The sequence below is a fragment of the Bufo bufo genome, chromosome 5, assembly GCF_905171765.1.
Source record: "Bufo bufo chromosome 5, aBufBuf1.1, whole genome shotgun sequence".
Lineage (NCBI taxonomy): Eukaryota > Metazoa > Chordata > Amphibia > Anura > Bufonidae > Bufo > Bufo bufo.
The window spans coordinates 4578807-4591731 of NC_053393.1; positions in this window are offsets into that span (position 1 = coordinate 4578807).

The window sequence follows — 12925 nt, forward strand, 5'->3', positions numbered from 1 at the left end:
AGAAGACTCTCCAGGAAGGTGGTGTATTAGTATCTAAGTCTACCAAGTGAAGAAGACTCTCCATAAAGTAGATGCATCAGTATCTAAGTCTATGAAGTGAAGAAGACTCTCCATAAAGTAGATGCATCAGTATCTAAGTCTACCAAGTGAAGAAGACTCTCCATAAAGTAGATGCATCAGTATCTAAGTCTATGAAGTGAAGTGAAGAAGACTCTCCATAAAGTAGATGCATCAGTATCTAAGTCTATGAAGTGAAGAAGACTCTCCATAAAGTAGATGCATCAGTATTGAAGTCTACTGAGTGAAGAAGACTCTCCAGGAAGTAGGTGTATCAGTATCTAAGTCTACCATAAAGAGAAGACTTCATTAGAGCAAATCCAGAGGGTTCACCACAAGGTGTAAACCATTCATCAGCCTCAAAAAAACATCTAAAGAAGCCACCCAGTCCTGGAACAGATGAAACTAAAATCAACGTGTACCAGAACGATGGGAAGAAGAAAGTATGGAGAAGGCTTGGAACGGCTCATGGTCCAAAGCACACCACCTCCTGAGTAACACATAGTGGAGGCAGTGAGATGGCAAGGGCATGCATGGCTTTCATTGGCAGTGGGTCACTAGTGTCTACTGATGATGTGACTGAAGACAGAAGCAGCCGGATAAATTCAGAAGTCTACAGGGATAGACTTCCTGCTCCGATTCAAGTAAATGCAGCAAAGTGGATGGTGCCTCACGGGACAGATGGACAATGACCCAAAACACTGCGAAAGCAAAGAAGGGGAATATTCTGCAATGGCCGAGTCAATCACCAGATCTCAACTGGATCGAGCATGCATTTCACTTGCATAAAGAGGACCTGTCACTACACTATGCAATGCAATCTGAAGGCACCGTGTCATAGAGCAGCAGGAGCTGAGCAGATTGTTATATATTTTTGTGGGAAAAGATTCAGTAAAACCTGTACTTTATACATCAGTACAGGAGGGAGGTGTTATCAGTGGTTGAATTAGACCTGAAAGTCTACACTTCAAAGTGGTGGCCGCAGAGCCCGAACCATGGAGATTGCCACTGTCCTGACTATATATGTGGACACTGGCTGCACTTACTATTTGAGAATGGCCGCATTGTGGGAATGAACCCTCGCAGCCGTTTACTGAGTGTGGCTGGACTTCTGCTGACGGCTCAATCTATTTTAGTGCCGACTTCTACTATTCTGAGATGGGTTCAGGATTGTAAAGAGTCGACCCTGACAAGAGTGGCGCACACCACCTTAATGAGCACGCTGCTGCCCTCTCCTAAGATTTCCATCTCAACATGATGTGCACTTCAGTGTAGATGGGAGTTGTAGTACCTGATATACTGTGCATGAAATGGTTACAGATTATATCTCCAATAATATCACCTCATCATGTGGTCAGTTAAAGATCCAAAATTCTGTACTAATTCATCTCATGAAATATACCTAGCAGACTTATACATAGCTCCAAATCCACTGCTCAGCTCCATAACATTCTCTAACAGCAGCCACCATTAGGGCGAGCACAAAAGCTAATGATATACAAGTGTGTGTGTAATATATATATATATGTAGCCAGAGAGCTCAGAAGATTACTACATAAAGATATATACAGCCACCACTAGAGGGAGCTCAGAAGATTACTGCATACAGATATATACAGCCACCACTAGAGGGAGCTCAGGAGATTACTGCATAGAGATATATACAGCCACCACTAGAGGGTGCTCAGGAGATTACTGCATACAGATATATACAGCCACCACTAGAGGGAGCTCAGAAGATTACTGCATACAGATATATACAGCCACCACTAGAGGGAGCTCAGGAGATTACTGCATACAGATATATACAGCCACCACAAGAGGGAGCTCAGGAGATTACTGCATACAGATATATACAACCACCACTAGAGGGAGCTCAGAAGATTAAACATACAGATATATACAGCCACCACTAGAGGGAGCTCAGGAGATTACTACATACAGATTTATACAGCCACCACTAGAGGGAGCTCAGGAGATTACTACATACAGATTTATACAGCCACCACTAGAGGAAGCTCAGGAGATTACTGCATACAGATATATACAGCCACCACTAGAGGGAGCTCAGAAGATTACTGCATACAGATATATACAACCACCGCTAGAGGGAGCTCCGGAGATTACTACATACAGATACCACTAGAGGGAGCTCAGGAGATTACTACATACAGATATATACAGCCACCACTAGAGGGCGCTCAGGAGATTACTACATACAGATATATACAGCCACCACTAGAGGGAGCTCAGGAGATTACTACATACAGATATATACAGCCACCACTAGAGGGAGCTCAGGAGACTACTGCATACAGATATATACAACCACTACTAGAGGGAGCTCAGGAGATTACTACATACAGATATTTACAGCCACTACTAGAGGGAGCTCAGGAGATTACTACATACAGAAATATACAGCCACCACTAGAGGGAGCTCAGGAGAATATTGCATACAGATATATACAGCCACCACTAGAGGGAGCTCAGGATATTACTACATACATATATATGCAGCCACCACTAGAGGGAGCTCAGGAAATTACTACATACAGATATATACAGCCACCACTAGAGGGAGCTCAGGAAAATACTACATACAGATATATACAGCCACCACTAGAGGGAGCTCAGGAGATTACTACATACAGATATTTACAGCCACTACTAGAGGGAGCTCAGGAGATTACTACATACAGATATATACAGCCACCACTAGAGGGAGCTCAGGAGATTACTACATACAGATATATACAGCCACCACTAGAGGGAGCTCAGGAGATTACTGCATACATATATATACAGTCACCACTAGAGGGAGCTCAGGAGATTACTATATACAGATATATACAGCCTCCACTAGAGGGAGATCAGGAGATTACTGCATACAGATATATACAGCCACCACTAGAGGGAGGTCAGGAGATTACTACATACTGATATATACAGCCACCACTAGAGGAGCTCAGGAGATTACTACATACAGATATATACAGCCACCACTAGAGGGAGCTCAGGAGATTACTATATACAGATATATACAGCCTCCACTAGATGGAGATCAGGAGATTACTACATACAGATATATACAGCCACCACTAGAGGGAGCTCAGGAGATTACTACATAAAGATATATACAGCCTCCACTAGAGGGAGCTCAGGAGATTACTACATATAGACATATATACAGCCACCACTAGAAGGAGCTCAGGAGATTACTGCATACATATATATACAGCCACCACTAGAGGGAGCTCAGGAGATTACTACATACAGATACCACTAGAGGGAGCTCAGGAGATTACTGCATACAGATATATACAGCCACCACTAGAGGGAGCTCAGAAGATTAAACATACAGATATATACAGCCACCACTAAAGGGAGCCCAGGAGATTACTACATACAGATATATACAGCCACCACTAAAGGGAACTCAGGAGATTATTACATACAGATATATACAGCCACCACTAGAGGGAGCTCAGGAGATTACTATATACAGATATATACAGCCACCACTAGAGGGAGCTCAGGAGATTACTACATACAGATATATACAGTCACCACTAAAGGGAACTCAGGAGATTACTATATACAGATATATACAGCCACCACTAGAGGGAGCTCAGGAGATTACTACATACAGATATATACAGCCACCACTAGAGGGAGCTCAGGAGATTACTACATACAGATATATACAGCCACCACTAGAGGGAGCTCAGGAGATTACTACATACAGATATATACAGCCACCACTAGAGGGAGCTCAGGAGATTACTACATACAGATATATACAGCCACCACTAGAGGGAGCTCAGAAGATTACTACATACAGATATATACAGCCACCTCTAGAGGGAGCTCAGGAGATTACTACATACAGAAATATACAGCCACCACTAGAGTGAGATCAGGAGATTACTACATACAGATATATACAGCCACCACTAGAGGGAGCTCAGGAGATTACTACATACAGATATATACAGCCACCACTAGAGGGAGCTCAGAAGATTACTACATACAGATATATACAGCCACCACTAGAGGGAGCTCAGGAGATTACTACATACAGAAATATACAGCCACCACTAGAGGGAGATCAGGAGATTACTACATACAGATATATACAGCCACCACTAGAGAGAGCTCAGGAGTTTACTACATACAGATATATACAGCCACCACTAGAGGGAGCTCAGGAGATTACTGCATACAGATATATACAACCACCACTAGGGGGAGCTCAGGAGATTACTACATACAGATATATACAGCCACCACTAGAGGGAGCTCAGGAGATTACTACATACAGCTATGTACAGCCACCACTAGAGGGAGCTCAGGAGATTACTACATACAGATATATACAGCCACCACTAGAGGGCGCTCCGGAGATTACTACATACAGATATATACAGCCACCACTAGAGGGAGCTCAGGAGATTACTACATACAGATATATACAGCCACCACTAGAGGGAGCTCAGGAGATTACTACATACAGATATATACAGCCACCACTAGAGGGAGCTCAGAAGATTACTACATACAGATATATACAGCCACCACTAGAGGGAGCTCAGGAGATTACTACATACAGAAATATACAGCCACCACTAGAGGGAGATCAGAAGATTACTACATACAGATATATACAGCCACCACTAGAGAGAGCTCAGGAGATTACTACATACAGATATATACAGCCACCACTAGAGGGAACTCAGGAGATTACTACATACAGATATATACAGCCACCACTAGAGGGAGCTCAGGAGATTACTACATACAGATATATACAGCCACCACAAGAGGGCGCTCAGAAGATTACTACATACAGATATATACAGCCACCACTAGAGGGAGCTCAGGAGAGTAAACATACAGATATTTACAGCCACCACTAGAGGGAGCTCAGGGGATTACTACATACAGATATATACAGCCACCACTAGAGGGAACTCAGGAGATTACTACATACAGATATATACAGCCACCACTAGAGGGAGCTCAGGAGATTACTACATACAGATATATACAGCCACCACAAGAGGGCGCTCAGAAGATTACTACATACAGATATATACAGCCACCACTAGAGGGAGCTCAGGAGATTACTACATACAGCTATGTACAGCCACCACTAGAGGGAGCTCAGGAGATTACTACATACAGATATATACAGCCACCACTAGAGGGCGCTCCGGAGATTACTACATACAGATATATACAGCCACCACTAGACGGAGCTCAGGAGATTACTACATACAGATATATACAGCCACCACTAGAGGGAGCTCAGAAGATTACTACATACAGATATATACAGCCACCACTAGAGGGAGCTCAGGAGATTACTACATACAGATATATACAGCCACCACTAGAGGGAGCTCAGAAGATTACTACATACAGATATATACAGCCACCACTAGAGGGAGCTCAGGAGATTACTGCATACAGATATATACAGCCACCACTAGAGGAAGCTCAGGAGATTACTACATACAGCTATGTACAGCCACCACTAGAGGCCGCTCTGGAGATTACTACATACAGATATATACAGCCACCACTAGAGGGAGCTCAGGAGATTACTACATACAGAAATATACAGCCACCACTAGAGGGAGATCAGGAGATTACTACATATAGACATATATACAGCCACCACTAGAAGGAGCTCAGGAGATTACTGCATACATATATATACAGCCACCACTAGAGGGAGCTCAGGAGATTACTACATACAGATACCACTAGAGGGAGCTCAGAAGATTACTGCATACAGATATATACAGCCACCACTAGAGGGAGCTCAGAAGATTAAACATACAGATATATACAGCCACCACTAGAGGGAGCCCAGGAGATTACTACATACAGATATATACAGCCACCACTAAAGGGAACTCTGGCGATTTTTACATACAGATATATACAGCCACCACTAGAGGGAGCTCAGGAGATTACTATATACAGATATATACAGCCACCACTAGAGGGAGCTCAGGAGATTACTATATACAGATATATACAGCCACCACTAGAGGGAGCTCAGGAGATTACTACATACAGATATATACAGTCACCACTAAAGGAAACTCAGGAGATTACTATATACAGATATATACAGCCACCACTAGAGGGAGCACAGGAGATTACTACATACAGATATATACAGCCACCACTAGAGGGAGCTCAGGAGATTACTACATACAGATATATACAGCCACCACTAGAGGGAGCTCAGGAGATTACTACATACAGATATATACAGCCACCACTAGAGGGAGCTCAGGAGATTACTACATACAGATATATACAGCCACCACTAGAGGGAGCTCAGAAGATTACTACATACAGATATATACAGCCACCTCTAGAGGGAGCTCAGGAGATTACTACATACAGAAATATACAGCCACCACTAGAGGGAGATCAGGAGATTACTACATACAGATATATACAGCCACCACTAGAGGGAGCTCAGGAGATTACTACATACAGATATATACAGCCACCACTAGAGGGAGCTCAGAAGATTACTACATACAGATATATACTGCCACCACTAGAGGGAGATCAGGAGATTACTACATACAGATATATACAGCCACCACTAGAGGGAGCTTAGGAGATTACTACATACAGATATATACAGCCACCACTAGAGGGAGCTCAGGAGATTACTACATACAGCTATGTACAGCCACCACTAGAGGGAGCTCAGGAGATTACTACATACAGATATATACAGCCACCACTAGAGGGCGCTCCGGAGATTACTACATACAGATATATACAGCCACCACTAGAGGGAGCTCAGGAGATTACTACATACAGATATATACAGCCACCACTAGAGGGAGCTCAGGAGATTACTACATACAGATATATACAGCCACCACTAGAGGGAGCTCAGAAGATTACTACATACAGATATATACAGCCACCACTAGAGGGAGCTCAGGAGATTACTACATACAGAAATATACAGCCACCACTAGAGGGAGATCAGGAGATTACTACATACAGATATATACAGCCACCACTAGAGAGAGCTCAGGAGATTACTACATACAGATATATACAGCCACCACTAGAGGGAACTCAGGAGATTACTACATACAGATATATACAGCCACCACTAGAGGGAGCTCAGGAGATTACTACATACAGATATATACAGCCACCACAAGAGGGCGCTCAGAAGATTACTACATACAGATATATACAGCCACCACTAGAGGGAGCTCAGGAGAGTAAACATACAGATATTTACAGCCACCACTAGAGGGAGCTCAGGGGATTACTACATACAGATATATACAGCCACCACTAGAGGGAACTCAGGAGATTACTACATACAGATATATACAGCCACCACTAGAGGGAGCTCAGGAGATTACTACATACAGATATATACAGCCACCACAAGAGGGCGCTCAGAAGATTACTACATACAGATATATACAGCCACCACTAGAGGGAGCTCAGGAGATTACTACATACAGCTATGTACAGCCACCACTAGAGGGAGCTCAGGAGATTACTACATACAGATATATACAGCCACCACTAGAGGGCGCTCCGGAGATTACTACATACAGATATATACAGCCACCACTAGAGGGAGCTCAGGAGATTACTACATACAGATATATACAGCCACCACTAGAGGGAGCTCAGAAGATTACTACATACAGATATATACAGCCACCACTAGAGGGAGCTCAGGAGATTACTACATACAGATATATACAGCCACCACTAGAGGGAGATCAGGAGATTACTACATACAGATATATACAGCCACCACTAGAGGGAGCTCAGGAGATTACTACATACAGAAATATACAGCCACCACTAGAGGGAGATCAGGAGATTACTACATACAGATATATACAGCCACCACTAGAGAGAGCTCAGGAGTTTACTACATACATATATATACAGCCACCACTAGAGGGAGCTCAGGAGATTACTGCAAACAGATATATACAACCACCACTAGGGGGAGCTCAGGAGATTACTACATACAGATATATACAGCCACCACTAGAGGGAGCTCAGGAGATTACTACATACAGCTATGTACAGCCACCACTAGAGGGAGCTCAGGAGATTACTACATACAGATATATACAGCCACCACTAGAGGGAGCTCAGGAGATTACTACATACAGATATATACAGCCACCACTAGAGGGAGCTCAGAAGATTACTACATACAGATATATACAGCCACCACTAGAGGGAGCTCAGGAGATTACTACATACAGATATATACAGCCACCACTAGAGGGAGATCAGGAGATTACTACATACAGATATATACAGCCACCACTAGAGGGAGCTCAGGAGATTACTACATACAGATATATACTGCCACCACTAGAGGGAGCTCAGGAGATTACTACATACAGATATATACAACCACTACTAGAGGGAGCTAAGGAGATTACTACATACAGATATATACAGCCACCACTAGAGGGAGCTCAGAAGATTACTACATACAGATATATACAGCCACCACTAGAGGGAGATCAGGAGATTACTACATGCAGATATATACAGCCACCACTAGAGGGAGCTCAGGAGATTACTACATACAGATATATACTGCCACCACTAGAGGGAGCTCAGGAGATTACTACATACAGATATATACTGCCACCACTAGAGGGAGCTCAGGAGATTAATACATACAGATATATACAGCCACCACTAGAGGGAGCTCAGGAGATTACTGCATACAGATATATACAGCCACCACTAAAGGGAAATCAGGAGATTACTTCATACAGATATATACAGCCACCATTAGAGGGAGCTCGGGAGATTACTACATACAAATATATACAGCCACCACAAGAGGGCGCTCAGGAGATTACTACATACATATATATACAGCCACCACTAGAAGGCGCTCAGGAGATTACTACATACATATATATACAGCCACCACTAGAGGGAGCTCAGGAGATTACTACATAAAGATACCACTAGAGGGAGCTCAGGAGATTACTACATACAGATATATACAGACACCACTAGAGGGAGCTCAGGAGATTACTAGATACATATATATACAGCCACCACTAGAGGGAGCTCAGGAGATTACTGCATACAGATATATACAGCCACCACTAGAGGGAGCTCAGAAGATTACTGCATACAGATATATACAGCCAGCACTAGAGGGAGCTCAGGAGATTACTACATACAGATATATACAGCCAGCACTAGAGGGAGCTCAGGAGATTACTACATACAGATATATACAGCCACCACTAGAAGGAGCTCAGGAGATTACTACATACAGCTACCACTAGAGGGAGCTGAGGAGGTTACTACATACAGCTATATACAGCCACCACTAGAGGGCGCTCCGGAAATTACTGCATACAGATATATACAGCCGCCACTAGAGGGAGCTCAGGAGATTACTACATACAGATATATATACAGTCACCACTAGGGGGAGCTCAGGAGATTACTACATACAGATATATATACAGTCACCACTAGAGGGAGCTCAGGAGATTACTGCATACAGATATATACAGCCACCACTAGAGGGAGCTCAAGAGATAACTATATACAGATATATACAGTCACCACTACAGGGAGTTTACAGTATAAATCTATTAACAGTATGCAATCCCTTGAGCTCCCACTAGAAATGAGGCGCTGTATTACCCTGGATGTAAGAGGTATGGGGCGCTGTATTACCCTGGATGTAAGAGGTATGGGGCACTGTATTACCCTGGATGTAAGAGGTATGAGGCGCTGTATTACCCTGTATGTAAGAGGTATGAGACGCTGTATTACACTGGATGGAAGAGGTATGAGGCGCTGTATTACCCTGGATGTAAGAGGTATGGGGCGCTGTATTACCCTGGATGTAAGAGGTATGAGGCGCTATATTACCCTGGATGTAAGAGGTATGTGGCGCTGTATAACCCTGGATGTAAGAGGTATGAGGCGCTGTATTACCCTGTATGTAAGAGGTACGGGGCGCTGTATTACCCTGGATGGAAGAGGTACGGGGCGCTGTATTACCCTGTATGTAAGAGGTATGAGGCGCTGTATTACCCTGTATGTAAGAGGTATGAGACGCTGTATTACACTGGATGGAAGAGGTACGGGGCGCTGTATTACCCTGGATGTAAGAGGTACGGGGCGCTGTATTGCCCTGGATGTAAGAGGTATGGGGCGCTGTATTACCCTGGATGTAAGAGGTACGGGGCGCTGTATTTAAGAGGTATGGGGCACTGTATTACCCTGGATGTAAGAGGTATGGGGCGCTGTATTACCCTGTATGTAAGAGGTATGGGGCGCTGTATTACCCTGGATGTAAGAGGTACGTGCGCTGTATTACCCTGTATGTAAGAGGTATGAGGCGCTGTATTACCCTGGATGTAAGAGGTATGGGGCGCTGTATTACCCTGTGTGTAACAGGTACGGGGCACTGTATTACCCTGGATGTAAGAGGTATGAGGCGCTGTATTACCCTGGATGTAAGAGGTATGGGGCGCTGTATTACCCTGGATGTAAGAGGTATGAGGCGCTGTATCACCCTGGATGTAAGAGGTATGGGGCGCTGTATTACCCTGGATGTAAAAGGTATGGGGCGCTGTATTACCCTGGATGTAAGAGGTATGAGGCGCTGTATTACCCTGGATGTAAGAGGTAAGGGGCGCTGTATTACCCTGGATGTAAGAGGTATGGGGCGCTGTATTACCCTGGATGTAAGAGGTACGGGGCGCTGTATTGCCCTGGATGTAAGAGGTACGGGGCGCTGTATTACCCTGGATGTAAGAGGTATGTGGAGCTGTATTACCCTGGATGTAAGAGGTATGGGCGCTGTATTACCCTGGATGTAAGAGGTATGAGGCGCTGTATTAGGCTGGATGTAAGAGGTATGGGGCACTGTATTACCCTGGACGTAAGAGGTATGGGGCGCTGTATTACCCTGGATGTAAGAGGTATGGGGCGCTGTATTACCCTAGATGTAAGAGGTATGAGGCGCTGTATTACACTGGATGTAAGAGGAATGGGGCGCTGTATTACCCTGGATGTAAGAGGTATGAGGCGCTGTATTACCCTGGATGTAAGAGGTATGGGGTGCTGTATTACCCTGGATGTAAGAGGTATGAGGCGCTGTCTTAGGCTGGATGTAAGAGGTATGGGGCGCTGTATTACCCTGGATGTAAGAGGTATGAGGCGCTGTATTACCCTGTATGTAAGAGGTATGGGGCGCTGTATTACCCTGGATGTAAGAGGTATGAGGCGCTGTATTACCCTGGATGTAAGAGGTATGAGGCGCTGTATTACCCTGTATGGAAGAGGTTCGGGCGCTGTATTACCCTGTATGTAAGAGGTATGAGGCACTGTATTACCCTGGATGTAAGAGGTATGGGGCGCTGTATTACCCTGGATGTAAGAGGTATGAGGCGCTGTATTACCCTGGATGTAAGAGGTATGGGGCGCTGTATTACCCTGGATGTAAGAGGTACGGGGCACTGTATTACCCTGGATGTAAGAGGTATGTGGAGCTGTATTACCCTGCATGTAAGAGGTATGGGGCGCTGTATTACCCTGGATGTAAGAGGTATGGGGCGCTGTATTACCCTGGATGTAAGAGGTATGGGGCGCTGTATTACCCTGGATGTAAGAGGTATGGGGCGCTATATTACCCTGGATGTAAGAGGTATGAGGCGCTGTGTTACCCTGGATGTAAGAGGTATGAGGCGCTGTATTACCCTGGATGTAAGAGGTACGGGGCGCTGTATTGCCCTGGATGTAAGAGGTACGGGGCGCTGTATTACCCTGGATGTAAGAGGTATGTGGAGCTGTATTACCCTGGATGTAAGAGGTATGGGGCGCTGTATTACCCTGGATGTAAGAGGTATGAGGCGCTGTATTAGGCTGGATGTTAGAGGTATGGGGCGCTGTACTACCCTGGATGTAAGAGGTATGGGGCGCTGTATTACCCTGGATGTAAGAGGTATGGGGCGCTGTATTACCCTGGATGTAAGAGGTATGAGGCGCTGTATTACCCTGGATGTAAGAGGTATGGGGCGCTGTATTACCCTGGATGTAAGAGGTACGGGGCGCTGTATTGCCCTGGATGTAAGAGGTATGGGGCTCTGTATTACCCTGGATGTAAGAGGTATGGGGCGCTGTATTACCCTGGATATAAGAGGTACCGGGCGCTGTATTACCCTGGATGTAAGAGGTATGGGGCACTGTATTACCCTGGATGTAAGAGGTATGGGCGCTGTATTACCCTGTATGTAAGAGGTATGGGCGCTGTATTACCCTGTATGTAAGAGGTATGGGGCGCTGTATTACCCTGGATGTAAGAGGTATGAGGCGCTGTATTACCCTGGATGTAAGAGGTATGAGGCACTGTATTACCCTGGATGTAAGAGGTATGAGGCGCATTATTACCCTGGATGTAAGAGGTATGGGGCGTTGTATTACCCTGGATGTAAGAGGTATGGGGCGCTGTATTACCCTGTATGTAAGAGGTATAGGGCGCTGTATTACCCTGGATGTAAGAGGTATGAGGCGCTGTATTACCCTGTATGGAAGAGGTTCGGGCGCTGTATTACCCTGTATGTAAGAGGTATGAGGCACTGTATTACCCTGGATGTAAGAGGTATGGGGCGCTGTATTACCCTGGATGTAAGAGGTATGAGGCGCTGTATTACCCTGGATGTAAGAGGTATGGGGCGCTGTATTACCCTGGATGTAAGAGGTACGGGGCGCTGTATTACCCTGGATGTAAGAGGTATGTGGAGCTGTATTACCCTGGATGTAAGAGGTATGGGGCGCTGTA